General features: G+C 44.3%; 1 pseudogene; it reads right to left on the bottom strand.

The window, feature by feature from the left end:
- Positions 1-4,169, bottom strand: part of LOC137570369 (cytochrome P450 2K6-like) — a 65,542-nt pseudogene extending 61,373 nt beyond the window's left edge.
- Between the last annotated feature and the right edge of the window lie 11,162 nt (positions 4,170-15,331).

Raw genomic sequence — 15,331 nt, 5'->3', positions numbered from 1 at the left:
TGCTTATTCAGGGGCTATGGCTAATAGTATTAGAGGCAGAGGATCAGCAGGGCTGCCAGGCAACTGGTGTTGTCTAAAAGGAAATAAACATGACAGCCTCCATATACCTCTCTCTTCAGTTCCCCTTTAAGCTGAAAATTAACTTCAGTGGCATCAAGTCTTAGAGAGAGAGAGAGAGAGAGAGAGAGAGAGAGAACTCATTTTTCTCTTGGGTATATCACAATGGTACATGCTAGGCTGGCTTCAGCATGTAGCATTGCAGTGTGTTGTTTTGGTGGTATAATGGTTAGGATAGCAGCCTACCATGTGGTAGGCCTGGGTTTGATTCCTGGCCAATGTGAGTTGGCTTTTGACATACTACAATTCCCTAAGCAAGCATTTTTCTTTTGGATATATTATAATGGTACATGCTAGGTTGGCTTCAGCATGTAGTGTTGGTGGTGGTATAGTGGTGAAGTGAGCTACCTAACATGCACTCAGACCTGGGTTCAATTCCTGGCCAAGGTATGTAAGCTGGCTTTTGCAATACTACAATTCCCTGGAAGACAAGACCCTGAGAGGGATTACACTTCCTGATGTTGTAAAGCAGTGTAGGCCTGCAATTGAACATTCAATGAGATTTCTGACCTTAAAACACTGCTTAGTATTAAATGCAGATTTTTTCCTGGGAATTTTGATTAGAGATGCCGGCGAACTTTGGGTGGATCGCGTTCGCCAGCAAAGGCGAACTTTTGCGTAAGTTCGATTTGCCCCATAATGCTCTATTGAGCAGAACTTTGACCCTCTACTTCACAGTCAGCAGGCACATTGTCACCAATCAGACTGCACTCACTCTTGGAGCCCCCCCCCTCTTATAAAAGGCAAGGTTCTCCTGTCGTTTTACTCACTCGTCTGCCTCCAGAAATTAGTTAAGGGAAAGCTGCTGACAGACTCTGCTAGGGATAGTTTACTTAGGATCTTTTAGGTTTGTTCCTAGCTAATTGTTATTCCTTAGACTCCCTCCTCCCGGAGTTACCTACCGCACACTGAGACCTGGGTTCAATTCCCAGCCACGGTATGTAAGCTGGCTTTTGATATAGTACAATTCCATGGATTAAGCAAGCTAATTTTTTCTCTTAATTGATCATAATGGTACATGCTAGGCTGGCTTCAGCATGTAGTGTTGGTGGTGGTATAGTGGTGAAGTGAGCTACCTAACATGCACTCAGACCTGGGTTCAATTCCTGGCCAAGGTATGTAAGCTGGCTTTTGCAATACTACAATTCCCTGGAAGACAAGACCCTGAGAGGGATTACACTTCCTGATGTTGTAAAGCAGTGTAGGCCTGCAATTGAACATTCAATGAGATTTCTGACCTTAAAACACTGCTTAGTATTAAATGCAGATTTTTTCCTGGGAATTTTGATTAGAGATGCCGGCGAACTTTGGGTGGATCGCGTTCGCCAGCAAAGGCGAACTTTTGCGTAAGTTCGATTTGCCCCATAATGCTCTATTGAGCAGAACTTTGACCCTCTACTTCACAGTCAGCAGGCACATTGTCACCAATCAGACTGCACTCACTCTTGGAGCCCCCCCCCCCTTATAAAAGGCAAGGTTCTCCTGTCGTTTTACTCACTCGTCTGCCTCCAGAAATTAGTTAAGGGAAAGCTGCTGACAGACTCTGCTAGGGATAGTTTACTTAGGATCTTTTAGGTTTGTTCCTAGCTAATTGTTATTCCTTAGACTCCCTCCTCCCGGAGTTACCTACCGCACACTGAGACCTGGGTTCAATTCCCAGCCACGGTATGTACGCTGGCTTTTGATATAGTACAATTCCATGGATTAAGCAAGCTAATTTTTTCTCTTAATTGATCATAATGGTACATGCTAGGCTGGCTTCAGCATGTAGTGTTGTTGGTGGTATAGTGGTTAAATGAGTTACCTACAGCACACTGAGACCTGGGTTCAATTCCCAGCCCAGCCTGGGTTCAATTCCCAGCCACGGTATGTAAACTGGCTTTTGATATAGTACAATTCTGTGGATTAAGCAAGCTAATTTTTCTCTTGGATTGATCATAATGGTACATGCTAGGCTGGCTTTAGCATGTAGTGTTGTTGGTGGTATAGTGGTTAAATGAGTTACCACACTGAGACCTGGGTTCAATTCCCAGCCCAGCCTGAGGTCAATTGCCAGCCACGGTATGTAAGCTGGCTTTTGATATAGTACAATTCCATGGCTTAAAGGGATACTGTAGGGGTCGGGGGAAAATGAGTTGAACTTACCTGGGGCTTCTAATGGTCCCCCGCAGACATCCTGTGTTGGCGCAGCCACTCCCCAATGCTCTGGCCCCGCCTCCGATTTACTACTGGAATTTCAGACTTTAAAGTCTGAAAACCACTGCGCCTGCGTTGCCGTGACCTCGATCCCGCTGATGTCACCAGGAGCGTACTACGCAGGCCTAGTATGGTCTGTGTCTGCGCAGTACGCTCCTGGCGACATCAGCGGGACCAAGGACACAGCAATGTAGGCACAGTGGTTTTCTGACTTTAAAGTCAGAAATTCTAGAAGTAAACCGGAGGCGGGGCCGGAGCATCGGTGAGTGGCTGCGCAGGCACAGGATGTCTGCGGGGGACCGTTAGAAGCCCCGGGTAAGTTCAACTCATTTTCCCCCAACCCCCCTACAGTATCCCTTTAAGCAAGCTATTTTTTCTCTTGGATTGATCATAATGGTACATGCTAGGCTGGCTTCAGCATGTAGTGTTGTTGGTGGTATAGTGGTTAAATGAGTTACTTACCGCACACTGAGACCTGGGTTCAATTCCCAGCCCATCCTGGGTTCAATTCCCAGCCACTGTATGTAAGCTGGTTTTTGATATAGTACAATTCCGTGGATTAAGCAAGCTAATTTTTCTTTTGGATTGATCATAATGGTACATGCTAGGCTGGCTTCAGCATGTAGTGTTGTTGGTGGTATAGTGGTTAAATGAGTTACCTACCGCACACTGAGACCTGGGTTCAATGCCCAGCCTGGGTTCCATTGTAAGTTGGCTTTTGAAATACTACAATTCCCTGGAAGATGAGACCTCCCTCCCCCAGGAGGAGGGAGAGAGGGAGGAGCAATCAGCTAGGAACAAACCTACAAGATCCTAACTAAACTCTCACTAGCAGAGTCTGTCAGCAGCTGTCACCTTAACTAATTACTGGAGGCAGACGAGTGAGTAAAACGAATGCAGAACCTTGCCTTTTATAAGGGGGGGGGGGACTCCAGAAGTGAGTGCAGTCTGATTGGTGACAATGTGCCTGCTGACTGTGATGTAGAGGGTCAAAGTTCTGCTCAATGGAGCATTATGGGGCGAATCAAACTTCCGAAAAAGTTCGCCTCCGCCGGCGAACGCAAACCACCTAAAGTTCGCCTGGAACCATTCGCGGGCGAACCGTTCGGGACATCTCTAGTGCCCAGTAGGGTAAAACTATTAGCACCAGCACCTCATCAGAGGAAATCCTTGTACCTTATTTATTGTCATTTTGTCATTCAGTGGTCTAGAGGTGATTGTTTACTTACAATGTTGGGGGATTTTAACTGTATTAGTTTTTATTTTTTTTAAAGGGATATGTCCCTAATAAATTGATGATTATTTGGAGATATCTTTGATTCATTATTTAATTGACCTAATTATCTTAGTGTTCTGATACCCTCCACCAATCAGAGGCAGTCTTTTCTTGTGAATGTGTATATATGTTTTTTGCCTAGGTGGGCCTCTAACATTGAATTGACTCTCTTGCTCATTATGTATATGTTAGTAGATTTGACAAACATGTCAGAAACACTTGGTGTGCTATTAGAAGCAGAGGATAAACAGGCCAGCCAGGCAATCAGTATTACTCAAAAATAAATAAATATGGCAGCCTCCATATCCCTCTCACTTCAGTTGTCCTTTAAGTCTAGTACACACTTCCAATGTTGATTGCCTGATGAATGGCCAATCTTACCTCTTCCATGCAGTATGAGAGCATACCTACACAATCTGTTCATATTGTTCCAAATTCATTGGCCCTCATGCTACACAGAGGTGGTAAAACAAATACATTACATGAACATAGTTCTGCTGATACAGGCTGCAAATGGAACATAGTAAATCTAAGTTTCCTGGGTGAGATTACCTTTCACAGTATGATCCTTGTTGTCAGTCAGTCCTATAAAATTAAATATGTACAGTTAATTTTGGATGCAAACATATATTGTACAATGCTAATAAAACTTTGAACTCAGGGAAGCACCACCCACATATGTTGAAAAAGCAGCAACAGAGACATCATGTTTGGTCAATACATGACCTTAACTGTAAAAACCTTGTACGACCTGAGTTTACGAAAAAAAAAAGTATACGTCAAGTTAGGAAAAAACTGGAATGATGTGAGAGCAACTTAACCTCTTAAGGACCGTAGGCTTACACCCCCATAGTGACCAGGCTATTCTTTTTACAATGTAATGCTCTGCAGGTTTAATGGCTTCCTGCAGAGCACTACAACTTAGCACACAAATGAAAGCCTCCCCCTTTTCTGCCCACCAACAGAGCTTTCTGTTTGTGGGCACTGGTCGCTGCTGTGGGCTGTTTTTTTTTATTTTATTTTTTTTATAAATGTATTTGTTATTTATTTATTTTTTTTATAAAAATGCATATTATTTTTATTTATTTTATTCCCCCCTTCCCTCCCTGCTGCCGCCAGCCAATCACAGCGATCGATCGTCTCTCATGGACATCAGCCTGTGAGAGCCGATCGCTCTCTGTGCCTCCCAAGGGGACAGCTGAGCTTCACGGCAGTCCCCAGTACAGCGCTGCTGTAGATCGCAGCGCTGTACAATGTAAATAGATGGCCGTATAACAGTCTGTTTGCAGCAATCGCCGCTGGCAGACTGATGACTGCTCTGCTCCGTCCTTCACGCGATCCTCTGCAATCTCCGCCCCCAGGACTTCATGCCAGGTGGCGTTGAGCGGTCCTGGGGGTGCCGCCATGCTCACGCCAATTGGTGTGGAGCGGTCGGCTAGAGGTTAAAAGTAATTTTAGCTTTGTACATTTTATTATGCTTAGATTTTAAAGTGGTATGAAACTCAACATTTCTTATTTACTTTAATAGATTCTTTACAGCAAAAAATGTCCAACCAGAAAAAGCACTGGTAGTAGAACAGCATTCAAACAGTTTAATACAACACTTTCTTCTTTAGTCAGAAGCTTAGTGCCCTTGCTGAACTTGAGGAAGTAATTTCATTAGTAGCTGATAAAAAAACAAAACAAAAATGAAATAACATAAACAATGCTAGCAGCGTCTCAGTTGAATACAAGCCAATAGTGTACACAGTAGAAGACACATTATAGGAATACAGCAGTTATGCAATACGTTGATAGCAGCTTTCAGAGCAGATAAACTGTACTTTGGGAACTTGTAATTTTTAAACAGACAATATTACTTGTGCACAAAAGCAAATATGATAACTGTATAGGTCATAAAAAGTAGAAAAACGTGTTTTTACTGAATGTTATGTCAGCGTTTACTCCATCTTTAACTTTGAACACACAATAGTAAATATATTATTTCCCTGCACCTCTACGGCTACGCAATTGAATGCATGCTTTTCTGCAAATACTAAAAGTTGTTACCTCTGCTGGGCCCCACCTTGCAATTGCACTTTTCTTTTTGACTGTAGCTATATTTTTCTCCTCAAGTGTTTTTTTCCCCTAATACTCCACTTATAGTGTTAAAATTCAACAAATCGGACAATGTTTTTGTTTTTTTTCTGGGTGAACTTGATGGACGAATGTCTTTTTTCAACAAAACTAACTGTAATATTTATAACCATTTCACCGTATGTAACCAGGGGTCAGCAGCACACAGGTCCCAAGGTGTGGGTGCAAGCAAACAGCGGGGGTCCCCACCTCCGCACGATTATAGCAATAAACACAAGGGTTTGCAGCACACCAGCTCTTTTATTCAGAGCAAAGAAATAGGATAACAAGCAGCAAGCATTCGGACACTCCCTGTCCTTTCTCAAGCCAACATACAAATGAAACAGCAAAGGTATATATGCACATAACAGCAGGAAATGACATCACATGGAGTCTTATTGAGCTCAATTAGCCCATGCAATTAACCCTATAATCACAAAATAAATTAAAAAGGAACATATTCACGTCATCCTGCAGCTCTCCCTTGCATGTAGTATAGTCCATACCCTTCTTTCCCTTTCATAACTGTGGAAAGCAAAAAAGTTCATATATCACCTGTAAGAGAAAATTAAAGAAATAGATGTAAGTCAAAATCATGATTCAAGCCCTGTGGGCTTAACGTATCCAATTCGTTAATCCAAAAGACCTCTTTCCTTTTTAAAAACAATGTGCGGTCACCACCCCTATTCAACCTGGGTACATGATCTATAACCATAAATTTGAGGTCATCACAAGAGTGCCCCCTTTCTCTACAATGGCGGGGGATAGGTAAATCCGAGGTGCCAGATCTGACAGTGGATCTATGCTGTGAAATTCTCCGTTTAACAGGTTGGGTCGTTTCACCCACATACAGGAGACCGCAGGGGCAACGAATAATGTAAATAGCAAAATTCGTTAAACATGTCAAAAATTGACGAACTTTAAATTCCTTTGTCCCTGCGGAGTTCCTGAATGTGTCGCCCCTGAGTATGTTGCCACACTCTGAACATGACAGGCAGGGAAAACATCCCACATGCCTAGGGATTGGGGCCAAAAGGACCATACCCGAGGGTTTGACATCTGCCCTCACTATCCTATTGCCAATGGTGGGATTTCTGCGGAATGCCTGCAAAGGAGGAGCAAGAAATTCCTCTACATGAGGATATGCATTGGTAAGCAAATGCCAATTTTTTTTAAGGATAGCAAAGACTCTGTCTGAAAAAGAATGGTACTGGCATACAAAAGGTAACCGTTTAGTATTGGACTTCTTAACCTCAGATCTGTCCCTACATTTATCAATAAATTCAGCCGGGTAACCCCGCTCAGAAAATTTATGACACATTTCCAGTTTCCTCCTCTCAGCCAGATCGGCAGGGCCAACAATGCGCTGAACCCTGTCCAGCTGGCTGCGAACGATGGAACTGAAAACTCTGGGATGATGATAACTGTCAAACCTCAAAAGTTGATTACGATCGGTCGGTTTCTTATACAGATCTGACCAAAAGGCATTGTTCTCAAAATGAATGGTGGTGTCCAGGAAGGAGACTTGAGTATGATGATGCTCAATATTGAAAGTGATTGATTCATGAATGCCGTTAAGGTACTCATTAAATGCCATGAGGGAACCAATGTCACCCCGCCACACCGCAAAAATGTCATCAATGTAGCGCCACCACGCCACACAGTGGGTGGTGAACGCCACATTGGGAAAAATGGAGTTAACCTCCAAACGATTCATGAACGCACCCGCGAACGACGGGGCGACATTGGACCCCATGGCTGTACCTTTCCGCTGTAAAAAGAAGGAGTCCTGAAAACGAAAATAATTGTTTTCAAGAACAAAATGGAAAAGACTCTCAAAAAATTGCAATTGTTGGTCATCATAAACATCACTTTCACGTATGAGATTCATGGCAGCTTGAATACCCTCCTCCTGTGGTATTGATGTGTACAGGCTAGAGATATCCCATGTAACCAGAATGATATTATTCGCTTCCCCTATATTCAGGGACTGTAATTTCTCCAAAAAATCTCCCGTATCCCTTATGTAAGCTGTTGTTTCCTTAACCAACGGATTCAATACCCTATCTAACAGGGTTGCCACTGGCACAAAAATGGATCCTGTACCCGCCACGATGGGCCTACCTGGGGGGCTCAATAGGTTTTTGTGCACCTTAGGGAGAGTGTAGAGGACGGGAGTGCGTGGATGTGACACAGATAAGTAATTGTATAGATCCTTAGCAATAACATCTTTCTTTAAAGCGTCATCCAAGATAACCTTAATCTTTTTCTGTAATGCAAACAATGGATCAAGCGACAATTTTTTGTACACCCCTTCATCTGAGAGTTGTTGCAAAATCTCATTTCTGTAATAGTCACTGTCCAATATCACCGTGGCCCCACCCTTATCGGCTGGTTTCACGGTGATATCCCTCCTCTGAGATAGTTCCATCAAGGCCTCCCGTTCTGTAGAGCAAAGGTTATGCGGGGCATGATCCACAGGGTCAGTAGCAATAAAGCGTTTAATCTCACCATCAACTTTGTTAATGAACATCTCGACCGCTGGATATATGGACGGAGGGATAAAACTACCTTTGGTATAGAGTCTATACCTCTCACTATTGAGATTGGGTACAGGAGCGCTTGGAAGAAATTTAGGACGGGCAGCATAATATGCCTTTAATCTCAATTGTCTATAGAACCTGTATAGATCCTGTTTAAGTACAAAGGTATTCATAGGTACACGTGGGGAGTAACCAAGGCCCTTACCTAATACGGCAGTCTGTGCCTCAGTCAGCTCCATAGTTGAAAGATTGATAATCAAATCTGTTGGTGCTGGCTCCGTGTCGCCGGACGGTTCCGTGGTGCCGTTATTCGCTGCGGGCGTCCGTGGGATTGACCCTGGGTGGTGTCTCTTCCCACCCCTTCTTGTCCTCCTCCTGGTTCCCGTCCCCTCCCGGCGGGCGGGCGTCGCTCGTCTAAAAAACGAGTGTCGACAGATGATGAGGAGTCACTTGCGGAGGAATACCCAGTACGGGGATTCTGACGTCCCGTGCGGCGGAAGCGTCTCTCCTGTGGGCGGGTCCAAGCGTACACGGAATTCCGTGGGGTCCAATGTCACCCCGTCGTTCGCGGGTGCGTTCATGAATCGTTTGGAGGTTAACTCCATTTTTCCCAATGTGGCGTTCACCACCCACTGTGTGGCGTGGTGGCGCTACATTGATGACATTTTTGCGGTGTGGCGGGGTGACATTGGTTCCCTCATGGCATTTAATGAGTACCTTAACGGCATTCATGAATCAATCACTTTCAATATTGAGCATCATCATACTCAAGTCTCCTTCCTGGACACCACCATTCATTTTGAGAACAATGCCTTTTGGTCAGATCTGTATAAGAAACCGACCGATCGTAATCAACTTTTGAGGTTTGACAGTTATCATCATCCCAGAGTTTTCAGTTCCATCGTTCGCAGCCAGCTGGACAGGGTTCAGCGCATTGTTGGCCCTGCCGATCTGGCTGAGAGGAGGAAACTGGAAATGTGTCATAAATTTTCTGAGCGGGGTTACCCGGCTGAATTTATTGATAAATGTAGGGACAGATCTGAGGTTAAGAAGTCCAATACTAAACGGTTACCTTTTGTATGCCAGTACCATTCTTTTTCAGACAGAGTCTTTGCTATCCTTAAAAAAAATTGGCATTTGCTTACCAATGCATATCCTCATGTAGAGGAATTTCTTGCTCCTCCTTTGCAGGCATTCCGCAGAAATCCCACCATTGGCAATAGGATAGTGAGGGCAGATGTCAAACCCTCGGGTATGGTCCTTTTGGCCCCAATCCCTAGGCATGTGGGATGTTTTCCCTGCCTGTCATGTTCAGAGTGTGGCAACATACTCAGGGGCGACACATTCAGGAACTCCGCAGGGACAAAGGAATTTAAAGTTCGTCAATTTTTGACATGTTTAACGAATTTTGCTATTTACATTATTCGTTGCCCCTGCGGTCTCCTGTATGTGGGTGAAACGACCCAACCTGTTAAACGGAGAATTTCACAGCATAGATCCACTGTCAGATCTGGCACCTCGGATTTACCTATCCCCCGCCATTGTAGAGAAAGGGGGCACTCTTGTGATGACCTCAAATTTATGGTTATAGATCATGTACCCAGGTTGAATAGGGGTGGTGACCGCACATTGTTTTTAAAAAGGAAAGAGGTCTTTTGGATTAACGAATTGGATACGTTAAGCCCACAGGGCTTGAATCATGATTTTGACTTACATCTATTTCTTTAATTTTCTCTTACAGGTGATATATGAACTTTTTTGCTTTCCACAGTTATGAAAGGGAAAGAAGGGTATGGACTATACTACATGCAAGGGAGAGCTGCAGGATGACGTGAATATGTTCCTTTTTAATTTATTTTGTGATTATAGGGTTAATTGCATGGGCTAATTGAGCTCAATAAGACTCCATGTGATGTCATTTCCTGCTGTTATGTGCATATATACCTTTGCTGTTTCATTTGTATGTTGGCTTGAGAAAGGACAGGGAGTGTCCGAATGCTTGCTGCTTGTTATCCTATTTCTTTGCTCTGAATAAAAGAGCTGGTGTGCTGCAAACCCTTGTGTTTATTGCTATAATCGTGCGGAGGTGGGGACCCCCGCTGTTTGCTTGCACCCACACCTTGGGACCTGTGTGCTGCTGACCCCTGGTTACATACGGTGAAATGGTTATAAATATTACAGTTAGTTTTGTTGAAAAAAGACATTCGTCCATCAAGTTCACCCAGAAAAAAAACAAAAACATTGTCCGATTTGTTGAATTTTAACACTATAAGTGGAGTATTAGGGGAAAAAAACACTTGAGGAGAAAAATATAGCTACAGTCAAAAAGAAAAGTGCAATTGCAAGGTGGGGCCCAGCAGAGGTAACAACTTTTAGTATTTGCAGAAAAGCATGCATTCAATTGCGTAGCCGTAGAGGTGCAGGGAAATAATATATTTACTATTGTGTGTTCAAAGTTAAAGATGGAGTAAACGCTGACATAACATTCAGTAAAAACACGTTTTTCTACTTTTTATGACCTATACAGTTATCATATTTGCTTTTGTGCACAAGTAATATTGTCTGTTTAAAAATTACAAGTTCCCAAAGTACAGTTTATCTGCTCTGAAAGCTGCTATCAACGTATTGCATAACTGCTGTATTCCTATAATGTGTCTTCTACTGTGTACACTATTGGCTTGTATTCAACTGAGACGCTGCTAGCATTGTTTATGTTATTTCATTTTTGTTTTGTTTTTTTATCAGCTACTAATGAAATTACTTCCTCAAGTTCAGCAAGGGCACTAAGCTTCTGACTAAAGAAGAAAGTGTTGTATTAAACTGTTTGAATGCTGTTCTACTACCAGTGCTTTTTCTGGTTGGACATTTTTTGCTGTAAAGAATCTATTAAAGTAAATAAGAAATGTTGAGTTTCATACCACTTTAAAATCTAAGCATAATAAAATGTACAAAGCTAAAATTACTTTTAACCTCTAGCCGACCGCTCCACACCAATTGGCGTGAGCATGGCGGCACCCCCAGGACCGCTCAACGCCACCTGGCATGAAGTCCTGGGGGCGGAGATTGCAGAGGATCGCGTGAAGGACGGAGCAGAGCAGTCATCAGTCTGCCAGCGGCGATTGCTGCAAACAGACTGTTATACGGCCATCTATTTACATTGTACAGCGCTGCGATCTACAGCAGCGCTGTACTGGGGACTGCCGTGAAGCTCAGCTGTCCCCTTGGGAGGCACAGAGAGCGATCGGCTCTCACAGGCTGATGTCCATGAGAGACGATCGATCGCTGTGATTGGCTGGCGGCAGCAGGGAGGGAAGGGGGGAATAAAATAAAGAGAGGTTTCGAGGATATTGGATAAGCATTGGCACATCCTCACTAATGATGCCAAATTGAGCACAGTGTTAACACAAACTCCCCTCTATTCATTCCGGAGGGCACCGTCCCTACGGGATCTTTTGGTTACCAGTCATTTTGTCGATCCTCGGGCCAACAAGAAGCACTGTAAGGTGACTGGTACATATACTTGTGGTGGTTGTTCGGTATGCCGTTACATTCAGGTGGGCAGATCGGTCCGCCTCCCGGATGGCCGGGATTGGTGTTTCCCACACTATGTAAATTGTAGTACTACTCTTGTGGTTTACTTGTTGCTCTGCACTTGCGGGGCCTTTTATGTGGGAAAGACCAAGAATGAATTTCGTACACGCATCTCGCAACATATCACAAGTATCAAAAGTCCAAATTATAATAACCTTACTCCCGTGGCGAAACATTTTAAGTCCGCTCACGGTGGCAGGTTTCAACATGTGCGTTTTGTTGGTCTGGACAGAATTCATAACTCTGCAAGAGGTGGTAACATGGATCGCTTGCTTCTACAACGTGAAGCAAGGTGGATATTTGATTTGGAGGCAACTAAGGAACCAGGCCTCAATGAAAACACAAGTTATGTTCCCTTTCTGCCACCTTAGGGAGTTTTGGCGCAGCATCCTACACCTGAAGGGTATGTGTTGCTTTTCTAGTGGGAGGGGCTTTGGGGGCTCCCTGCTGGGGCATCTCACATCTAATTTTCCGCATGATGTTTAGGGAGAAAGAAATTTCTTGATTTGTGTTTATGCCATAATTGGCTTGATCCCCATCTGGACAGGGATGTGCAGGCATGCACATCTCTTCCTTTTTTATGGTGGGGGGTAGTCAAAATGTAAGAGTGAGCGGAATTATGTACTGTGATTTAAATTACCTATTTAAATTCGTGGTTTTGTAAAGCCACATATACATATGATAGGCGGTTTCTAATTACGAATAATGATTACTACGGTATAGTCACTTTGTTCTTGTGATGTTGGTTTGGGATGGGATGTGGAGCGCTTGTGTCTGCTTGTGCTGCCGCCGTCTGATCCGGCTGCTCTGGCGTCTCCCGCCCCTTCCCCGGGGCCTGCGTGCGGGGGGGCGGGGCTCGGCGGACGCGCCGGGTGTGCTATTGGGCGCGCCCGTCGTGTCTGCCCGCTCCGCCCCTCCGCTCGCATTGGCCCTGGTGTGGGGGCGGGAGGCGCCGTACATGCGGTCGGATTGGACGGCGGCTTGCACATGGGCGCAGCGTGGTCCACAGAGAGACACGCCTCCTGAAGAAGCCAGCAGAGTCCGGCGAAATCGATCGAGGACGCCGTCCTCCACCATGAGGTCTTCTCCTCCACGCCTCCATGCTGCCTAAACCAGGTGCTGCATCCCTCTCTCCATACCTCAGAGACTCGGCCAGTCTTTCCAGGCTTTGTCACAGCAGACCAACAACAGACCGGTGGATACAGTAAGAGCCCTGAGGGCACCTCAACTGCACATGCACATGCGGCCTGCACAGAGACATTGTTAATATTGCCATGCGCCTTGTCTGCTTGCTTTGCATTGTGAATTGGCTAGCACTGGATGTGCCTTGCTGCTGCTTCAATCTGACACATGCTGCTATCTGATGTGCCTGTTTGTTAAAAGTTCCCTAGGAATCATACTGCATGTGCTGTGCTATGCTATATTACAGGACTGTACTCTGCCATATCAGTATACTATACTGAGGTGACTTGTTATCCTGATGGGACGCTGAGCACTCCATTTATTTTTGGAAGATCGTATGCACAATATAGGAGGCTATATGACATGAAAGAATCATTATGTACTGGATGAATGCTCTGGAATCCATTTTTCAAATGAACTTCCTATGATATCCATAAGTCTTTACTTGTGAGGGATTCGGCAGCAATTTTTCATAACAAGGTTTTGATCTATTTTTGCAGGGCTGCGCAGCCATTAATACGTGTGCACATATCTCTGTTTAGGAGGGGGAGAGTATAGGGGACGCCTGGGCGGGTATGTGCATGGATGGGGTGGGGGATGGGCTATATGGTGGGATTTTTATCTTGCAGTTTTTAATAATGAGCATATGTTTGAATAAAGTTTTGTACTTTTGAATAAGACTGATTTGTATTCAATCAGGTCTCACTCCTCCTTTACTCTATCTCATAGTTTGTACTATTGTCCTTTTTAATTTATTTTGTGATTATAGGGTTAATTGCATGGGCTAATTGAGCTCAATAAGACTCCATGTGATGTCATTTCCTGCTGTTATGTGCATATATACCTTTGCTGTTTCATTTGTATGTTGGCTTGAGAAAGGACAGGGAGTGTCCGAATGCTTGCTGCTTGTTATCCTATTTCTTTGCTCTGAATAAAAGAGCTGGTGTGCTGCAAACCCTTGTGTTTATTGCTATAACCATTTCACCAATGCAAGTTGCCTGGTTATCCTATTGATCCTCTACATCTAATACTTTTAACCATAGACTCCGAACAAGCATGCAGAACAGCAGTGACGTAGCTAAGGAGCTATGGGCCCCGGTGCAAGTTTTACATACAGCCCCCCAAGCACTCTATATATAACAATTGATATGGTGCACCAAAACCTGCCAAGGGTAGCAACAGTGCCACAGGTGCAAATAGTGGATGGGGAACAGTTTGTTAATTATTACTACTATTTAAAGTATCTATAGAAGTGATTATTACCAACACAGGGCCAATAAAGAGCTAATATTGTGCTTGAGGGAGGGCCCCTCGGGGCCCCTCTAATGCAGGGCCCCCGATGTGGTCGCTATCTCTGCAACCCCTATTGCTATGCCACTGCAGAACAGTTGTTTCTAACTGAAGTCTGACTGGATTAGCCAAATGCTCAGGTATGTGATTCAGACACTACTGATATATGAAAGATCAGCAGGATGCCAGGAATCTGGTGTTGTTTAGAAGGAAGTAAATATGGCTGCCTCCATATCCCTCTCACTTCAGGTGTCCTACTGTCCTTTAAAGTCAACCGAGCACTATTTTAACATCTGATCTGCATCATACAGGTTAACTACTCCAACTTTTTTTACCGTTAGTGTTTACAAAGAATAAAGTTATAAATCAATTTCTCCCGTCCGAACAGACTGTGCGATCGGCAGCACGCAGGGATTCCTGGGATGCCAGGAAGGACTTGCAAAGAATCCTGGGTAGAGTAGTTCGTCGTAGAACTGCGTGTTACCGCGAGATAATTCCCAGGTACACGTTTCTGCAAGAACCGGCTGGTTAGCTGTGACAAAGATAGTGAGATCGAGCCCACACAAGATTTATTGCTGGAGGAGGGGTAACTCATTTAACTTCGTGAACAGAGGAAACCTTGCTGGTCTTTCTGGCACTTATTATGCTCAAGGTGTCAGAGCAATGTGAAATAGAGCAAGGAACTTGATGAAACTAGTGCCCCCCCCCTTGAGAATACTGGCCTTGTACTAATAAACCATGTCACTGTCCAGCCCTGCAAGTGTGTTCCCTGTCAGGGAGGTGCTGTAGCAACTCTCATGGGCATGCCTTTAAGCCAGATGACTTCCAACAAAGTCGTGCTATGACCTCTCTGGAGGAGCCTCTTGCAATGGTAATACATGTCATTTCCTCTTCCTACTTCATTCAGTGATGCACTTCTCTAACAGAGAAGACAGGGGTGACCCAAAAGTTATAACATAGCCAAGATGGCAGCCGCGATTTTTAAATTGAATTCGAACGAAAACTATGTGCTGTAGAATGG

The sequence above is a fragment of the Hyperolius riggenbachi genome, chromosome 4 (assembly GCF_040937935.1).
Source record: "Hyperolius riggenbachi isolate aHypRig1 chromosome 4, aHypRig1.pri, whole genome shotgun sequence".
In the NCBI taxonomy this organism is placed as follows: Eukaryota; Metazoa; Chordata; class Amphibia; order Anura; family Hyperoliidae; genus Hyperolius; species Hyperolius riggenbachi.
Note: the sequence above shows the minus strand (reverse complement) of the source record. Positions and strands in the feature narration are given on the sequence as shown.